Here is a 20405-nt window from a genome sequence, read left to right on the forward strand (position 1 = left end):
AAGATGACCCTTGAGTCAGCGGAACCCAAGGGAAAAAGGCTTAGGTAGGCAAATGGTAAAACCAAGGTTGGGCCTTGCTGGAGGAGTTTTATTCAAAGCGACTGTCAAGGGGGTCCCATAAATCACCCAACCGTGTAAGGAACGCAAAATCAAGGAACATAACACCGGTATGACGAAAACTAGGGCGACAAGAGTGGAACAAAACATCAGGCATAAGGCCGAGCCTTCCTCCCTTTACCAAGTATATAAATGCATTAATTAAATAAGAGATATTGTGATATCCCAACATAATCATGTTCCAACATGGAGCAATCTTCAACTTCACCTGCAACTAACAACGCTATAAGAGGGGCTGAGCAAAAGCGGTAAACTTAGCCAAATAATGGTTTGCTAGGAAGGGTGGAAAGGTTAGAGGCTGACATAGCAATATGGGAGGCATGGTAAACAAGTGATAGGTAGTGCAGTATAGCGATAGAACGAAGCAACTAGCAAACAAAGATAGAAGTGATATCGAGGGTAATAGTCATCTTGCCTGAGATCCCGCTAGGAAGAAGAACGAGTCCATGAAGAAGACAAACGAACGTAGTCGAACGAATCCTCACAACTCCGGAACGAAACCGAAGCTAACGAGAGAAGCAACCCGGAAAAAAACAAACAACATAGTAAACAATCATCACATAAACATGGCATGATGCACAATCAAGTATGATGCATGTCAGCTTTAAATAGGCATGGCATGGAAAAGAGCACAAACGAATACTACAAGTTAAGTGGAGCTCAAGATGCAACGAGTTGCATATTGACGAAACACCACATCAAATATTTAGTTCTCTCTCTTTTATGTACCCAACAATATTAAATGTTTTTAAACATGGCAAGGGGTGAAGCATATGAAAACTACCTGTCTAGGCAAGTTTAAATGAGATTGGAACAACAAACAACAATTCCGAAAAATCCTCATGTCCATATTTCGAATTTGGTACTGTTCTGCCCTAAAACATATTTTAATGTTGTTAAACCATAAAACAAAGTGCACCAAGTTAATCTATGCATTTTTTCACCCCATTTACATATAAAGTTTATTAAAATTGGAGCTACGGTTATTTAGTTATGAAATAAATCAATTTAACATGTTATTTAAGCAAATGAATGCAAACAACAAGTTAAACATTTTTAACATGGATTAAAGTTGCATATTATGAAACTAGACAAAATTCTAAGCATTTTACATATATGAAGTTTTTACATATGATGCATAGTTCATGAGTTATTATATGCATGAAGTGCAAGGGGTTTTCTGCAAAACTGTTTTAACTCGATTATTGGTTAAATTCGCAACAGAGAAAAAAACATGTACAGGCCGAATCTAAAGCATGTTGGGCCAGCAGAAGAAAAACAAAAGATGTGCTACAGGGGACCTCACCATGGGCCAAGCCCAGGTCGATGAGGAGGGCGCTGGCTGGGCCAGATCTGGAGAGCCGATCCGAGGCACGGTCAATGCGGGCAGGACCCGGTCGAGCGACGCGCTTGCTGCTGCTGCTCGATGCAGCTGGCAGCGACGGAAATGGAAGTAGGGGTGCGATACAAGGGCAGGGACCAGCGGGCGTGGGGGATTCGGGCAGTCCAAGGGTGGGGGCGCTGGTTCCCGGCGACGAGGAACTCCGGCGATGGCGGTGCTCGAAGAAGAGGCGAGGCCAAGTAGGTTACTGTTACCTAAAGAAAAACAACATAGAGAACGACAAAGAGAGTTGAGCGAGAGAAGCAGAGTGAAGACGACAGGAAGAAGCAGAACATGAAGAAGAGGAGGCAGGGCACGACGACATGACCTGCTGGTCGCCGGCGGCGGCAGAATGAGGTGGCGCTGCAAAATCATGGACGTGAGCGTCCATGGCGTCGGGTCTCTGCTAGAGAAGGGAGAGACAAGAGAGATTAGAGAGGTTGAGAGGGAGAGAGGAGCACGGTGAGCAAATGAAGAGAAGGCAGGGAAGAAAAGGAGCGGGACGAGGCCGGCGGCATGAACTATTGCTGTTGTTGTCACCGGCGGCGTGGACGCGCAGGCGGCGGGGAGGCGCTGGTGCTCACGATCCACTCGGGATTGAGCAGAGGAGGGAAGAGGAGGCACGGCCTCGGGCGTCCTCGAGCATGCGGGCGGGCGACGAGGCAAGGCGGTGGTGGCTGCAGGCGAAGGGCAACGGGGGCTGCTCCGGGCGCCTGAGCGGGGGCGGCGACGGCCAGGAACGTGAGGACGGAGACGGGGCTGGAGGCCGAGAGGAATTTCGGATCAGGGCACGACGCTGTTGGTTGGGCGTGGAGAGCAAGGTGACAACAGATCTGGGTGATGGGATGGAGAGCAGTGGCGGCGGCGCACGGGAATCAAGGGAGGTTGTCCCCAATTGATAGGGTTTGGACCAATTATATTTAGCAGTGGGGTTAGGGTAGTCCGATCTTAATCGGACGATTCCGGATAAATAGGCTAGGGAGTCCAAATAACAAAATGGAGATGTTTTATACATGTTTGGGGATGATCCGAACGCACTGGTCACGACCGAGCGGTTCGGGTTCAGAGCAGTTTTCGGACGCGCGCAAGAGGGGGTCGGTGGCTGTGTAGAGAGGCTCAAACGGTCGGACAACATATGAACGGTTGGTCTCGAAAGGGATAATGAAGGCAAGGGGGGAACGCGGCAACTACAAACGGATGCAAGCTTTATGAAAACTTGCAGATGCAATGCGCATGTTGCTATGAGATGAAATGCATAACATGAACAAAATGCAAAACAAAAGACAAAAACCCATCCATGGATGAAATACCACAACACATAGCCGGAAATGGCAAGAGTTGGAGTTGAAATTATGGAAAGTTACATCCGGGGAGTTACAAATATGCTAGTAGAACTCTAGACAGTGCCCAAAGAAATTATGCTACTACTGAAAAAGAATCTTCAGCAGTTGTATTTGCTTGTGATAAGTTTAGACCTTATATTGTTGATTCTAAAGTAACTGTTCACACTGATCATGCTGCTATTAAATATCTTATGGAAAATAAATATGCTAAATCTAGACTTATTAGATGGGTTCTCGTACTACAAGAATTTGATTTGCATATTATTGATAGAAAGGGAGCTGAAAACCCCATTGCAGACAACTTGTCTAGGTTAAGAATGTTCTTGATGACCCACTACCTATTGATGATAGCTTTCCCGATGAAAAATTAGTTGTCATAAATGCTTCTCGTACTGCTCCATGGTATGCTGATTATGCTAATTACATTGTTGCTAAATTTATACCACCTAGTTTCACGTGCCAGCAAAAGAAAAAGTTTTTCTATGATTTAAGACATTACTTCTGGGATGACCCGCACCTTTATAAAGGAGTAGATGGTTATTAGACGTTGTGTACCTGAGCATGAACAGGAACATATCCTACGCAAGTGCCACTCCGAGGCTTATGGAGGACACCACGCTGGAGATAGAACTGCGCATAAGGTATTGCAATCCGGTTTTATTGGCCTACTCTCTTCAAGGATGCCCGTAAGTTTGTCTTGTTTTGCGATGAATGTCAAAGAATTGGTAATATTAGAGACGTAAAGAAATGCCTATGAATTATTCTCTTGTTATCGAACCATTTGATGTTTGGGGCTTTGATTATATGGGATCGTTTCCTTCCTCTAATGGGTATACACATATTCTATTTACTGTTGATTACATTACTAAGTGGGTAGAAGCTATTCCAACTAGTAGTGATGATCATAACACCTCTATTAAGATGCTTAAAGAAGTTATTTTTCTGAGGTTTGGAGTCCCTAGATATTTAATGACTGATGGTGGTTCACATTTTATTCATGGTGCTTTTACGTAAAATGCTTGCTAAGTATGACGTTAATCATAGAATTGCATCTCCATATCACCCACAGTCTAGTGGCCAAGTAGAACCGAGTAACAGAGAGCTTAAATTAATTTTGCAAAAGACTATTAATAGATCTAGAAAGAATTGGTCCAAGAAACTTGATGATGCATTATGGGCTTATAGAACTGCATATAAAAATCCTATGGGTATGTCTCCATATAAAATGGTTTATGTAAAATCATGTCACTTACCTCTCGAACTTGAACATAAGGCATATTGGGCCATTAAAGAGCTCAATTAAGATTTCAAACTTGCCGGTGAGAAGAGGTTATTTGATATTAGCTCACTTGATGAATGGAGAACTCAAGCCTATGAGAATGCCAAACTGTTTCAAGAAAAAGTTAAAAGATGGCATGACAAAAGGATACAAAAGCGTGAGTTTAATGTAGGTGACTATGTGTTGCTATTCAACTCTCATTTAAGATTTTTTGCAGGAAAACTCCTCTCTAAATGGGAAGGGCCTCACGTTATTGAGGAGGTCTATCGTTCCGGTGCCATAAAAATCAAAAACTTCGAAGGCACAAATCCAAAGGTGGTGAACGGTCAAAGGATCAAACATTATATCTCAGGTAATCCCATAAATGTTGAAACCAATGTTATTGAAACCGTAACCCCGGAGGAATACATAAGGGACACTTTCCAGAACGTTTCAGACTCCGAAAAGGAATAGGTATGTGGTACGTTAAGTAAACCGACTCCAAAACAGTACTAATACCAATTTTTCTCCGTTTTGGAATATTTAGGAAAATAGGAAAATAAGTAGTCCGGGAAGGACACATGCATCCACGAGGGTGGAGGGCGCGCCCTACCCCCCTGGGCATGCCCCCTACCTCGTGGGCACCTCGTGTGCTGTCTGGACTCTGTTTTCTTGCACGATAGTTCTTTTTGTCGGTAAAAAATCATTATATAATCTCCCGAAGGTTTTTACCACCGTACCATGACGAAATCCTCTGTTTTTGTCTTGAGCTGTTTCTGTCGCAGATTAGAGCAAGATGTCTTCTCAAGAGTCAGTAGGGGAGAGTCAGGTGTCTCATCTGACACCGGGGCCAGGAGCAAATAGCGATGCTGACAACTTTGGGCAATCAATGGAGGAAGAGATGGAGGCTGATTTGAAAAGTATAGATGCTATGGAGGAGGATCAAGAAGTTACTTCTCACTTCCGAGCCGGATTCATGATGTGGGAACTACAGAGCTCAGCTATTCCAAACTTGGTCATCCCTTCCAATGTTAGATTTCTTTCTTATGAAAATATGAAAAAGAGTGTCACTTGTTCCCCCGCAGCTATGTAACATCCATGGGTGAAAGGAGCTTTAGCCGTCACGGGTAAGCTCCATAAGGAAATAATGGACCTTAAGCAGCAAGTCAAAAAGCTCGAGGAGGAGAATTGTATCCTGAGGGGCATCATCGCCAAGAATATCACACCACCACCTCCGAAGAAAGAGACATAATCACATGGGTATGGGCACTCCCCTTGGCAACTGCCAAGCTTCGGGGAGGTGCCCCGGTATTGTATCACCATCACACTCTTATCTTTACCGTTTTTCTTAGTTTGATCCTTTTGGTAATATCTTGATCTAGTAGAATAAAGTTTTAGTATGATCTAGTTTTGAGTTTTGCTTTATGATTCCTCTATGTAATCAAGTCCTAGATCTATATATAATAAAGATTAGTGTTGAGTCAAGGGCTTTGCTATGTTGCTATGACCTTCAGGGAGTAAAAGAAAAAGAAAGAATAAAAAGAAATAAATAGATCATATGGATCATATGGAGAGTAATGATTTCACATATAAAGAGTATGATGAAGTTGAGAGTTGAAAAACATAGTTTTGGTCATTGTTCCAATTAATAGGAAGTAATAAAGAAGAGATGTTTTCACATATAAATATACTATCTTGGACATCTTTTATGATTGTGAGCACTCTTTAAAATATGACATGCTAAAGAGTTGATGTTGGACAAGGAAGACAACGTAATGGGTTATTTTTTCTTATATCCAAAATAAAGTATATTGTCATGGATCATCCAACATGTTGAGCTTGCCTTTCCCCCTCATGCTAGCCAAATTCTTTGCACCAAGTAGAGATACTACTTGTGCTTCCGAATATCCTTGAAACCAGTTTTGCCATGAGAGTCCACCATACCTACCTATGGATTGAGTAAGATCCTTCAAGTAAGTTATCATGTTGCATTCGATAAAAAATGCTCTCTAAATATGTATGACTTATTAGTGTGGAGTAAATAAGCTTTATACGATCTTGTGATATGGAAGCAATAAAAGCGACGGACTACATAATAAAGGTCCATATCACAAGTGGCAATATGAAGTGACATTCTTTTGCATTAAGATTTCATGCATCCAACCATAAAAGCACATGACAACCTTTGCTTCCCTCTGCGAAGGGCCTATCTTTTATTCTTGTCTTATACATTATGCAAGAGTCATGGTGATCTTCACCTTTCCTTTTTACATTTTATCCTTTGGCAAGCACCTTGTGTTGGAAAGATCTTGATATATATATATCCAATTGGATGTAAGTTAGCATGAACTATTATTGTTGACATTACCCTTGAGGTAAAAGGTTGGGAGGCAACACTATAAGCCCCTATCTTTCTCTCTGTCCGATTAAAACTCCATACCCATAAGTATTGCATGAGTGTTAGCAATTGTGAAAGACCAAATGATAGTTGAGTATGTGGACTTGCTGAAAAGCTCTTATATTTACTCTTTCCGATATTATGATAAATTGCAATTGCTTCAATGACCTAGATTATAGTTTGTTAGCTTTCAATGAAGTTTCTAATTCATACTTGACATTGTGGATAGATTATTACTTGAGCATAAGAAATCATATGACTATATATATATATATATATATATATATATATATATATATATATGTTGCTGTTATAAGAATGATCATGATGCCCTCATGTCCGTATTTTATTTTATCGACACCTCTATCTCCAAACATGTGGACATATTTTTCGATATCGGCTTCTGCTTGAGGACAAGCGAGGTCTAAGCTTGGGGGAGTTGATACGTCCATTTTGCATCATGCTTTGATATTGATATTTATTGCATTATGGGCTGTTATTACTCGTTATATCACAATACTTATGCCTATTCTCTCTTATTTTACAAGGTTTACATGAAGAGGGAGAATGCCGGCAGCTGGAATTCTAGGCTGGAAAAGGAGCAAATATTAGAGACCTATTCTGCACAACACCAAAAGTCCTAAAACTCCAGGGAAGTTATTTTTGGAATTAATAAAAATACTGAGCAAAGAAAATACCAGAGGGGGGCCACCCACCATCCACAAGGGTGGGGGGCGCGCCCCCTGCCTCGTGGGCCACCTAGCAGGCCTCTGGTGCTCATCTTATGCTATATGAAGTTCTTTACCCTGGAAAAAAGTATTAAGCAAGCTTTCGGGATGAAACACCGCCGCCATGAGGCGGAACCTTGGCGGAACCAATCTTGGGCTCCAGCGGAGCTGTTCTGCCGGGGAAACATCCCTCCGGGAGGCGGAAATCGTCACCATTGTCATCACCATCGATCCTCAAATCGGGAGGGGGTCAATCTCCATCAACAACTTCACCAGCACCATCTCCTCTCAAACCCTAGTTCATCTCTTGTATACAGTCTTTGCCCCAAAACCTCAGATTGGTACCTGTGGGTTGCGAGCAGTGTTGATTACTCCTTGTAGTTGATGTTAGTTGGCTTATTCGGTGGAAGATCATATGTTGAGATCCTTTATGCATATTAATATTCCTCTGATTATGAACATGAATATGGTTTGTGAGTAGTTACGTTTGTTCCCGAGGACATGGGAGAAGTCTTGCTATAAGTAGTCATGTGAATTTGGTATTCGTTCGATATTTTGATGAGATGTATGTTGTCTTTCCTCTAGTGGTGTTATGTGAACTTCGACTACATGACACTTCACCATTGTTTGGGCCTAGAGGAAGGCATTGGGAAGTAATAAGTAGATGATGGGTTGCTAGAGTGACAGAAGCTTAAGCCCTAGTTTATGAGTTGCTTCATAAGGGGCTGATTTGGATCCATATGTTTCATGCTATGGTTAGGTTTACCTTAATACTTCTTTTATAGTTGCGGATGCTTGCAATAGGGGTTAATCATAAGTGGGATGCTTGTCCAAGAAAGGGCAGTACCCAAGCACCGGTCCACTCACATACCAAATTATCAAAGTAACGAACACGAATCATATGAGCGTGATGAAAACTAGCTTGACGATAATTCCCATGTGTCCTCGGGAGGGCTTTTCTCTATATAAGAATTTTTCTAGGCTTGTCCTTTGCTACAAAAAGGATTGGGCCACCTTGCTGCACCTTATTTAATTTTGTTACTTGTTATCCGTTATGAATTACCTTATCACAAAACTATCTGTTACCGATAATTTCAGTGCTTGCAGAGAATACCTTACTGGAAACCGCTTGTCATTTTTCCTTCTGCTCCTTGTTGGGTTCGACACTCTTACTTATCGAAAGGACTACGATAGATCCCCTACACTTGTGGGTCATCAAGACTCTTTTCTGGTGCCGTTGCTGGGGAGTGAAGCGTCTTTGGTAAGTGGAACTTGGTAAGGAAAAATTTATATAGTGTGCTGAAATTTACTGTCACTTGTTACGATGGAACATAATCCTTTGAGGGGCTTGTTCGGGGTATCTTTGCCCCGACCAGTAGAGCAAAGAGTTGCTCGTCAACCTACCGAACCTACTGGAAATGTTTACTTTGAAATTGCTTTAGGTATGATAGAGAAACTGCTAGCTAATCTTTTTACAGGAGATGGAACATTGCATCCCGATTTGCACCTAATCTACGTGGATGAAGTTTGTGGATTATTTATGCTTGCATGTATGCCCGAGGATATTATCAGGAAGAAGGTCTTCCTTTTATGTTTGAAGGGAAAGGCATTGACATGGTTTAGGCTATGTGATGATATGAGATCATGGAATTACAACCAATTGAAATTGGAAGTTCATCAGAAGTTTTATCCTATGCATCTTGTTCATCGTGATCGTAATTATATATATATATATATATATATATATATATATATATATATATATATATATATATATATATATAATTTTTGGCCTTGCGAAGGAGAAAGCATCGCTCGAGCGTGGGGGAGGCTTAAGTCAATGTTATATTCATGCCCCAATCATGAGCTCGCAAGAGAAATTATTATTTAAATTTTCTATGCTCGGCTTTCTCTCAACAATTGCTCCATGCTCGATACTTCTTGTACTGGTTCTTTTATGACAAGGACTATTGAATTCAGATGGGATTTATTGGAAAAAATTAAACGCAACTCTGAAGATTGGGATCTCGAAGAAGGTAAGGAGTCAGGTATAACACCTAAGTTTGATTGTGTTAAATCTTTTATGAATACTGCTGCTTTTCGTGAATTTAGCACTAAATATGGACTTGACTCTGAGATAGTAGCTTCTTTCTGTGAATCATTTGCTACCCATGTTGACCTCCCTTAGGAGAAGTGGTTTAAATATAATCCTCCCATTGAAGTAAAAGCATTTGCACCTATTAAAGTTGAAGAAAAGACTATCACTTATAATGATCCTATTGTTCCTACTACCTATATTGAGAAACCACCTTTCCTTGTTAGGATAAAGGATCATTCTAAAGCTTCAACTGTGGTTCGTAAGAGTAATACTAGAACACCTACACCACCTGAGCAAATTAAAGTTGACCCTAGTATTGCTATGGTTAAAGATCTCTTGGCTGATAATATCGATGGGCATGTTATTTACTTCTGTGATGAAGCTGCTAGAATTGCTAGATCGGATACTAAAAATAAACATAGAGCTGTTGTAGGCATGCCTGTTATTTCTGTTAAAATAGGAGATCATTGTTATCATGGCTTATGTGATATGGGTGCTTGTGCAAGTGCAATACCTCATTTCTTATACAAAGAAATTATGCTTGATATTGCACCTGCTGATATAGAAGAAATTGATGTTACAATTAAGCTTGTCAATAGAGATACTATTTCACCAGCTGGGATTGTTAGAGATGTTGAAGTCTTGTGTGGGAAAGTTAAATATCCTGCTGATTTTCTTGTTCTTAGTTCCCCACAAGATAGCTTTTGTCCCATCATATTTGGTAGGCCCTTCTTGAATACTGTTAATGCTAGGATAGACTGCAAAAAGGATGTTGTTACTATTGGTTTGGGGGATATGTCTCATGAGTTTAATTTTTCTAAATTTCGTAGACAACCCCATGATAAAGAATTGCCTAGTAAGGATGAAATTATTGGTCTTCCTTCTATTGTCGTGCCTCCTAATGATCCTTTAGAGCAATATTTGCTACACCATGAAAATGATATGTTTATGAATGAAAGAAGGGAGATAGATGAAGTATTCTTTAAACAGGGACCTATTTTGAAACACAACTTGCCTGTTGAAATCCTAGGGGATCCTCCTCCACCCAAGGGTGATCCCGTGTTTGAGCTTAAACCACTACATGGTACCCTTGAATATGCTTATCTTGATGAAAAGAAGATATATCCTGTTATTATTAGTGCTAACCTTTCAGAGAAGGAAGAGGAGAAATTATTGAAAACTCTGAAGAAGCACCGTGCTGCTATTGGATATACTCTTGATGATCTTAAGGGCATTAGTCCCACTCTATGCCAACACAAAATAAAATTGGAGAAAGACGCCAAACCAGTTGTTGATCACCAATGATGGTTGAATCCTAAGATGAAAGAAGTGGTTAGAAAACAAATACTAAAGCTCCTGGAGGCAGGTATAATTTATCCTATTGTTGATAGTCACTGGGTAAGTCCTATCCATTGTGTCCCTTAGAAGGCAGGTATGACTATCGTTCCTAATGATAAAGATGAATTGATCCCTCAAAGAATTGTCACAGGTTATAGGATGGTAATTGATTCCCGCAAGTTAAATAAAGCTACTAAAAAGGATCATTACCCTTTACCTTTTATTGATCAAATGCTATAAAGATTATCCAAACATACACATTTTTGCTTTCTAGATGGTTACTTTGGTTTCTCTCAGATACCTGTGTTAAAAGAGGATCATGAAAAGACCACTTTTACTTGCCCTTTCGGTACTTTTGCTTATAGACGTATGCCTTTTGGTTTATGTAATGCACCTGCTACCTTTCAAAGATGCATGCTAGCTATATTCTCTGACTTTTGTGAAAAGATTGTTGAGGTTTTCATGGATGATTTCTATGTTTATGGATCTTCTTTTGATGATTGCTTGAGCAACCTTGATCGAGTTTTGCAGAGGTGTGAAGAAACTAAACTTGTCTTGAATTGGGAGAAGTGCCTCTTTATGGTTAATGAAGGCATTGTCTTGGGACATAAATTTTTTGAAAGAGGTATTGAAGTTGATAAAGCTAAAGTTGATGCTATTGAAAAGATGTCGTGTCCTAAAGACATTAAAGGTATAAGAAGTTTCCTTGGTCATGCCGGTTTTTATAGCAGGTATATTAAGGACTTTTCTAAAATTTCTAGGCCTCTAACTAATCTCTTACAAATAGATATTCCTTTTGTCTTAGATGATGATTGTGTAGAAGCATTTGAAATACTTAAGAAAGCTTTGATTTCTGCACCTATTGTTCAGCCACCTGATTGGAATTAACCCTTTGAAATTATGTGTGATGCTAGTGATTATGCAGTAGCTATGTGCTATTCTAGGACAAAGAGTTGATAAGAAACTAAATGTTATTCAATATTGTAATGCCCATGATGTGGCTATATCTCTCACGTGTCGAGGCACGACTTAGAGGCATAACCGCGTGGTAGGTTTTGTCGCAAGAAGGGTCATCTTCACACAATCCCATGTAATGAACAAGAATGTGATAAAGAGAGTTGGCTTACAATCGGCAAATCACACAATACATAAATAAATTCTTACATCATTCAAAATACACACATAGACCAACTACGGTCAAATCCAAATGAAAAGAAGATAACCCCAAATGCTAGATCCTCGATCGTCCCAACTGGGCTCCACTACTCAGGAAACGAAACGTAGTAACGACCAAGGTCCTCGTCGAACTCCCACTTGAGCTCGGTTGTGTCACTTGCACTGGTATCCTCGACACCTGCAACTGTTTTGGTAGAATCTGTGAGTCACGAGGACTCAACAATCTCACACCCGCGAGATCAAGACTATTTAAGCTCATGGGTAGGAAAGGGGTAAGGTGGTGGAGCTGCAGCAAGCACTAAGCATATATGGTGGCTAACATACGCAAGTAAGAGCGAGAAGAGAAGAAACGCATCGGTCGAGAAGCTAGAAGTGATCAAGAAGTGATCCCGAAACTACTTACGGTCATACATAACCCAAACCGTGTTCACTTCCTGGACTCCGCCGAAAAGAGACCATCACGGCTACACACACGGTTGATGCATTTTAATTAAGTCAAGTGTCAAGTTCTCTACAACCGGACATTAACAAATTCCCATCTGCCACATAACCGCGGGCATGACTCTTGAAAGTTTATACCCTGTAGGGGTGTCCCAACTTAGCCCATCACAAGCTCTCACGGTTAATGAAGGATATTCCTTCTCCCGGGAAGACCCGATCAGTCTCAAAAACCCAATTGTTATTGTAAATGCATAACATGATGTTATGAGATGAAACGAGATAAGAATGAATAAGAATGATATAATTTGGACAGCACTCCCACTGTAAATGGAAGGAATTGAACATGAACTTGACAAGATGAGAGGATACTTGATGAGATCAACAACACACTACCTCCGGAACTATTGAAAGGATGGCACAAGGGGTAAGAAAGATTTCAGATAGCTCTCTGGTTGAGGAAGGAGGCAAAACTTGATAAGATGAGAGAACTCGAATGAAAACACGACACTCCAACTAAACGGAGAAGCAAGGAGAAGAACATGATCTTGACAAAATAAGATGATGGGTCGAAGAGAGCAACATCACAATGCCTCCGGAAGAAATGAAAGAATGGAATGGAATGAACGGAGGGAAACAAGATCTTGAAAGAGCACGCTTACAAGAAATGCTAGAACAGAGTTGTTGGATTATCAACAACGAAAGGAACAAGCTTGTTGTGGGCTTATGGAACACATCTCAAAATTATGAGGTGACAACCCGCCACTAACGGGAACAGTTGATTGGATTGAGATCAACAAGAAGATGAAAACTTCTTCACCAAGATGATAGAGGGATAACTTGGATCAGTGATAAGCACCGCAATAGCAGCATTCCTTAGGGAAGGCTTTAGGTGAAATATGACACAAGATAACTCCAACGAAGAGATAGATTGGTTGAAAAGATCTTTTGAACAAAGATAAAATGATGGATTTAAATATGTCACTCTTGAAAACTTTGTGAATCATGAAACTCGAAGGGAAATTATCCAGAATGACATAACACCACCTCAAAAGATAATGGAGAAGAATCGCAGTTCGGAAAGCAAGATGAAGAATGGTTGAGCTCCTCCAACAAGAATCTTGAAGAACACTTCCAGAATGAATTAAATCCTTGATGAACCACCATGAAGAAACTCCGGTATTAAAAGGATGGTGGAAAGAAGGAGAAGTTGAAAACATAAGGTGAAGCCTTGCAATGATTTAGATGGAGCTTCGCGACGAGATAATTGAGAGAGCTTGGAACTCCGAAAAGAAAGATGAAGCATCTCGAACCGACAATGTGATATGATGACCAACTCCAGAAAGAAAGATGAATCACTTGTAATCAAGAATTTATTCATCATGAATAATCTCCGGAAAAAGAATTGAGTCACCTCGAGGAAATAAGAATAAGATTTAATGTATGTCAAAACCTTCATCAAATTAAATTGATGACAATCAATGGATTTGGCATACTACTTATTCCCGTAGAAAGGATTAAGAGAGATATAGCGCAAACTTGAGAAGGTATTGATGGAACCACCGGCGGGATTTGGAAAAAACGAATGAATTGATATGATAACAAAGGAAGTGAAATCTTGAACAAACCACCATAAGAATTGAAAATGAAATTAGCAAAGGCACAGTTGACCGGGAAGAATTGGAAAACGAATGAAGATACTTGAGGGGATTTAGATACCTGATAACGAAGAGATCATGAACTGATTAGAGGGTATTTGAACGATGCACCTGTAAGATTTGGAGAATGATAGCTACAAGCTAAGGACGAAGAATTATGACATGATGGCCTTCGGAGGTAAGCAATGGAAACATCTCATGAAATGCTCCGGATAGTAATAAAAGAATTGTCAGAATCAAAAACAATTATGAGGATGGCATCAAGCTTGAACTACGCATCTTTGGAAGAAGTGATAAGATTTGGAGGAAAAAAACTCTTCTGTCTTCAAATGTTGAGAATAAAGATGAGAACCACCATGAAAATTTGTGAGACACTCCGGAGCAATGAAGAACAGAAATGTTGAACCACCGATGAAAATGTTTTAAAAGCGATCTTGGAGAAGGAATATGACTGATGATAATTCATTCTTACATCAAACTTTAGAAGATTTGAGAATAGCTCCGAAAAAAATTAGAGGAGTCAGGTAAGATCCTGGGAAAAGACCTGTGGGTTAGGGCCCACTCAAAAGAAACACCGTTGAAAAGGTCGCTTGGAAGAGAGATTGCACCTGTTGAATTAAATGGCTTGAATGAGATAACAACCTCGAAATAGCTTGAGCGGATTAAGAATGGAAACACAAATCTTCCGAGATATCTTCAACACTCCGGATATGAACTAGGAGAGGTGAATGAATAAGAGAGCCTTGGATAAGAAATTCACATGGGAATATATGTGAAACAAAAGGAAGAGATATGATCAACACCGAAGCTTGAAATTAATCCACCGGAGAAGAAAAGAGACGAAGAATAATAAACTTGAAGCTCCGTTAGTATCTTCCTGAGAATCACCAGATAAGAACATTAACGGAAAAGAATGGTGAGACTTCCCATCAACAAAAGGATACTTGATTAAGAAATTTGAGTCCTTGAATAAAAAGGGTGGGAGGGCGGGAAAAAACAAAGGCAACTTGGGACGGAGGAAGAAACACCATTGAGAAAACTTAGAGATGATCTTGCGGATGTTGAAATGATTGGATCCACTTGAAGAGAAGCACGCCGGTTGGAAAATAATTAACATGACGACCTCGATGATCAAGAAGGATTAGTATTCACATAGCAATATGGGAACACCATTTAGGAAAGGTATGGATTCAACATTTGACTTCGAAGCAACTCGAATACCACAAATAAAACAAAACAAAGGATTGGCTTGCAGAATAAGCCGGAACAAATACATATGATAGAGATTTACCCAATCCCATATCATGCATCTGTCGGAAAGATATTCTAGGAGCTACTTGAATTCCCACCTATAAAACTCCCGAAACTTTCTGGTTATGCAATCAGGTGTTGGGGATACAGGGGAAGCAATATATCTCACCCAAACTAACAATCCGTACATCCAGCTGTATCCATCCGTCAACACAAAACCAAGAAACCTTCGGAAATCGTGTACCTCAACCTTCGAAAAGCATCCGTTATACGAGCTATGACAATACTACCAAACTCCCCGGTACTGGGTGGCGTCGAGGTTATCTCACCACTAGCTGCATAAAAGAGATTTTCGATGTCGACGAAACTCAGGTATTCCAGAACTGCAACGATAAAATTGGGACGACAACACCTTGGAGCTCAACTCCCCGGGACACTGCCACAACCCCTAAATGTCAGGAGGCACCAAGAACAATGTTCTCGTCACAAGAATATTGTAACGATCCCAAGATACCCACATGATCCTAATTTTTTTAGTGAAATTTGAGGAGAAGAAAGTCAAAACATCTATGTCATGAGACCTCACCAGAGCGACGAAGGGGCTGAGGAGTAAAAAGAATCCTACTCTCCTATATATATAATCCTAAGACTCAAAACATTTTTGTTCTAGACTCAACAACGCCAGCGATTCGATCAAGCAGGGGGCTCCTAAGTCGGGGATGGCTCTGATTACCAACTTGTAACGCCCACGATGCGGCTATATCTCTCACGTGTCGAGGCACGACTTAGAGGCATAACCACATGGTAGGTTTTGTCGCAAGAAGGGTCATCTTCACACAATCCCATGTTATGAACAAGAATGGGATAAAGAGAGTTGGCCTACAATCGCCACTTCACACTATACATAAATAAATTCATACATCATTCAAAATACAAACATAGACTGACTACGGTCAAATCCAAATGAAAGGAAGATAACCCCAAATGCTAGATCCCCGATCGTCCCAACTGGGCTCCACTACTGATCATCAGGAAACGAAACGTAGTAATGACCAAGGTCCTCGTCGAACTCCTACTTCAGCTTGGTTGCGTCACTTGCACTGTTATCCTTGGCACCTGCAACTGTTTTGGTAGAATCTGTGAGTCACGAGGACTCAGCAATCTCACACCCGCGAGATCAAGACTATTTAAGCTCATGGGTAGGAAAGGGGTAAGGTGGTGGAGCTGCAGCAAGCACTAAGCATATATGGTGGCTAACATACGCAAGTAAGAACGAGAAGAGAAGCAACGCACCGGTCGAGAGGCTAGAAGTGATCAAGAAGTGATCCTAAAACTAGTTACGGTCATACATAACCCAAACCGTGTTCACTTCTCGGACTCCACCGAAAAGAGACCATCACGGCTACACACGCGGTTGATGCATTTTAATTAAGTCAAGTGTCAAGTTCTCTACAACCGGACATTAACAAATTCCCATCTGCCACATAACCACGGGCACGGCACTCGAAATTTTATACCCTACAGGGGTGTCCCAACTTAGCCCATCACAAGCTCTCACGGTTAATGAAGGATATTCCTTCTCCCGGGAAGACCTGATCAATCTCAGAATCCCGGTTTACAAGACATTTCGATAATGGTAAAACAAGACCAGCAAAGCCGCCCGATGTGCCAACAAATCCCGATAGGAGCTGCACATATCTCGTTCTCATGGCACATCGGATGGGAAAAGCTATGAGTAAGACCAACCCTCAAGTTTCCCCGAGGTGGCCCTGCAGGCTGCCCAGTTTGGACCAACACTTAGAGAAGCACTGGCCCCGGGGGGTAAAAAATAAAGATGACCCTTGAGTCAGTGGAACCCAAGGGAAAAAGGCTTAGGTAGGCAAATGGTAAAACCAAGGTTGGGCCTTGCTGGAGGAGTTTTATTCAAAGCGACTATCAAGGGGGTCCCATAAATCACCCAACCATGTAAGGAACACAAAATCAAGGAACATAACACCGGTATGACGAAAACTAGGGCGGCAAGAGTGGAACAAAACATCAGGCATAAGGCCGACTCCTCCCTTTACCAAGTATATAAATGCATTAATTAAATAAGAGATATTGTGATATCCCAACATAATCATGTTCCAACATGGAGCAATCTTCAACTTCACCTGCAACTAACAACGCTATAAGAGGGGCTGAGCAAAAGCGGTAAACTTAGCCAAACAATGGTTTGCTAGGAAGGGTGGAAAGGTTAGAGGCTGACATGGCAATATGGGAGGCATGGTAAACAAGTGATAGGTAGTGCAGCATAGCGATAGAACGAAGCAACTAGCAAGCAAAGATAGAAGTGATATCGAGGGTAATAGTCATCTTGCCTGAGATCCCGCTAGGAAGAAGAACGAGTCCATGAAGAAGACAAACGAACGTAGTCGAACGAATCCTCACAACTCCAGAACAAAACCGAAGCTAACGAAAGAAGCAACCCGGAAAGAAATAAACAACATAGTAAACAACCATCACATAAACATGGCATGATGCACAATCAAGTATGATGCATGTCCGCTTTAAATAGGCATGGCATGGCAAAGTGCACAAACAATACTACAAGTTAAGTGGAGCTCAATATGCAACGAGTTGCATATTGACAAAACACCACATCAAATACTTAGTTCTCTCTCGTTTATGTACCAAACAATATTAAATGTTGTTAAACATGGCAAGGGGTGAAGCATATGAAAACTACCTGTCTAGGCAAGTTTAAATGAGGCCGGAACAACAAACAACAATTCCGAAAAATCCTCATGTCCATATTTCGAATTTGGTAATGTTCTGCCCTAAAACATATGTTAATGTTGTTAAACCATAGAACAAAGTGCACCAAGTTAATCTATGTATTTTTCCACCCCATTTACATATAAAGTTTATTAAAATTGGAGCTACGGTTATTTAGTTATGAAATAAATCAATTTAACATGTTATTTAAGCAAATGAATGCAAACAACAAGTTAAACATTTTTAACATGGATGAAAGTTGCATATTATGAAACTAGACAAAATTCTAAGCATTTTACATATATGAAGTTTTTACATATGATGCATAGTTCATGAGTTATTATATGCATGAAGTGCGAGGGGTTTTCTGCAAAACTGTTTTAACTCGATTATTGGTTAAATTCGCAACAAAGAAAAAAAACATGTACGGGCCGAATCTAAAGCATGTTGGGCCAGCAGAAGAAAAACAAAAGATGCGCTACAGGGGACCTCACCATGGGCCAAGCCCAGGTCGATGAGGAGGGCGCTAGCTGGGCCAGATCTGGAGAGCCGAGCCGAGGCACGGTCAACGCGGGCAGGACCCGGTCGAGCGACGTGCTTGCTGCTGCTGCTCGATGCAGCTGGCGGCGATGGAAATGGAAGTAGGGGCGCGATACAACGGCAGGGACCAGCGGGCGCGGGGGATTCGGGCAGTCCAAGGGTGGGGGCACTGGTTCCCAGCGACGAGGAACTCCGACGATGGCAGTGCTCGAAGAAGAGGCGAGGCCAAGTAGGTTACTGTTACCTGAAGAAAAACAACATAGAGAACGACAAAGAGAGTTGAGCGAGAGAAGCAGAGAGAAGACGACAAGAAGAAGCAGAACGCGAAGAAGAGGAGGCAGTGCATGACGACATGACCTGCTGGTCGCCGGCGGCGGCAGAATGACGTGGTGCTGCAAAATCATGGACGCCAGCCGACGCAACCGGAAAGCGCTCTCTAGCCACTACCATATGCATGGTTTCTTTACCTTCTTTTACTCTTATGGATTTATAGCTAGCAATAGAGGACCATAGATGGGGAACAAATTGAGGAGATACGACGGTCGGGGTAGGCTTGACCGCCGGTGGATTCACCGTGGCCCGGGTTCTGGCAGATTGGTGTTGGTGTAGGCGGTAATTGTAGCAACATTGGTGGACCATCTATTGGTCTTGGACGCCCCAGTCTGGGTTTTTGAGGTATGGAAAGCTGGATGTGCTCTTTTTTCTAGGTGGGATCAGACGCTGTTCTGGGTGGCAAATGCCTCATTGTGTTGACTACCATAGTGAGGCCGGTGGAATTCAGTGGCCTGGCATCAAGGAGTTGAGGCTGAGGTTTCAGGCAATTGCACTGAGAGTGCTATGGGAGTGGCTTCGACGTACCCAACCTAGAAGACCCTTGCAAGGGCTAGAGATGATATAATCAATTTTGTGCATGGGAAATTCATAGACTGATTATGTATGCTATGTAGTGTGTTGATGCTGCTCATGATCCAGTCATACCTAGAGTCCTAACTTTGGTTTTCTCACATGCCTTCGTTTCACATTATCTTGTGTAAGCACATCCATGCAAAAGGTTGTGTGGGTGTCTTTTAATTTCAGAGGTAAATGAACTCCCCTTAGTTTTTTGGCCTGACACTAAATCAGCTTTCTTCTTTTACGCAATTCATGTCGCTAAGATTGTTTTTTACCATGTAACTTTTCCCTGATCGGTTTGCTTGATGGATGAAAGGTGATGATGATGTGATTGTTTTTTTACCATGTGCAACCAGTACTTGGCCGAGATGCTCACCGAGAACCAGATGCTTGGGCCTTTGATGCATGTGTTGCCCATATGCAGCAAGCTGTCGAGCCAAGGTGAGATCTCCTAAGGAAGATTCCTTTAGATGATTGGTTGATGCACACTGCACACCTAAGGAAACAACCTTACTCATCTCTTTCTCTATAAATTATTCTATCCAGGTTGTCGGCACATCTTATAACCAGGTAACTTCCACTGGATCCTTCTATTAACAAGCAGCTAGACCCAAGGTACTAATGTAAATTGCTCAATCATTTTGATATTTAGTCTCTCAAGAGTCCTTTTCTTAGTATATTGTTCTTCAAGTTCCACTTTCATTTTACCCAGTCATGCCCAAATGCATTTTCTATAAATCATTCTAAAAGATCCATTTGTGACTTACTACCCCCTCTGCCCATATTTTTATCTGTGAATGTTGCTCTCTCTCTCTCTCTCTCTCTCTCTCTCTTATGGCCATGTTTAGTGCTTTCGCTTAGTCCAAAGGGAGTAGCTTTGTCCTGCATAAATTAGATCTTTCTGAAAACCTTTTAACCAAGATCCACCTTGGTTTGGTATGTGATTTATAATCACATCTCATGCTATACTAAAATCGTAGTTGTGCCTTCTGAAACATCTTTTCTAGGGAGACAAACAGACTGCTGTATGAAT

Source organism: Triticum dicoccoides, chromosome 1B (assembly GCF_002162155.2).
Source record: "Triticum dicoccoides isolate Atlit2015 ecotype Zavitan chromosome 1B, WEW_v2.0, whole genome shotgun sequence".
In the NCBI taxonomy this organism is placed as follows: domain Eukaryota; kingdom Viridiplantae; phylum Streptophyta; class Magnoliopsida; order Poales; family Poaceae; genus Triticum; species Triticum dicoccoides.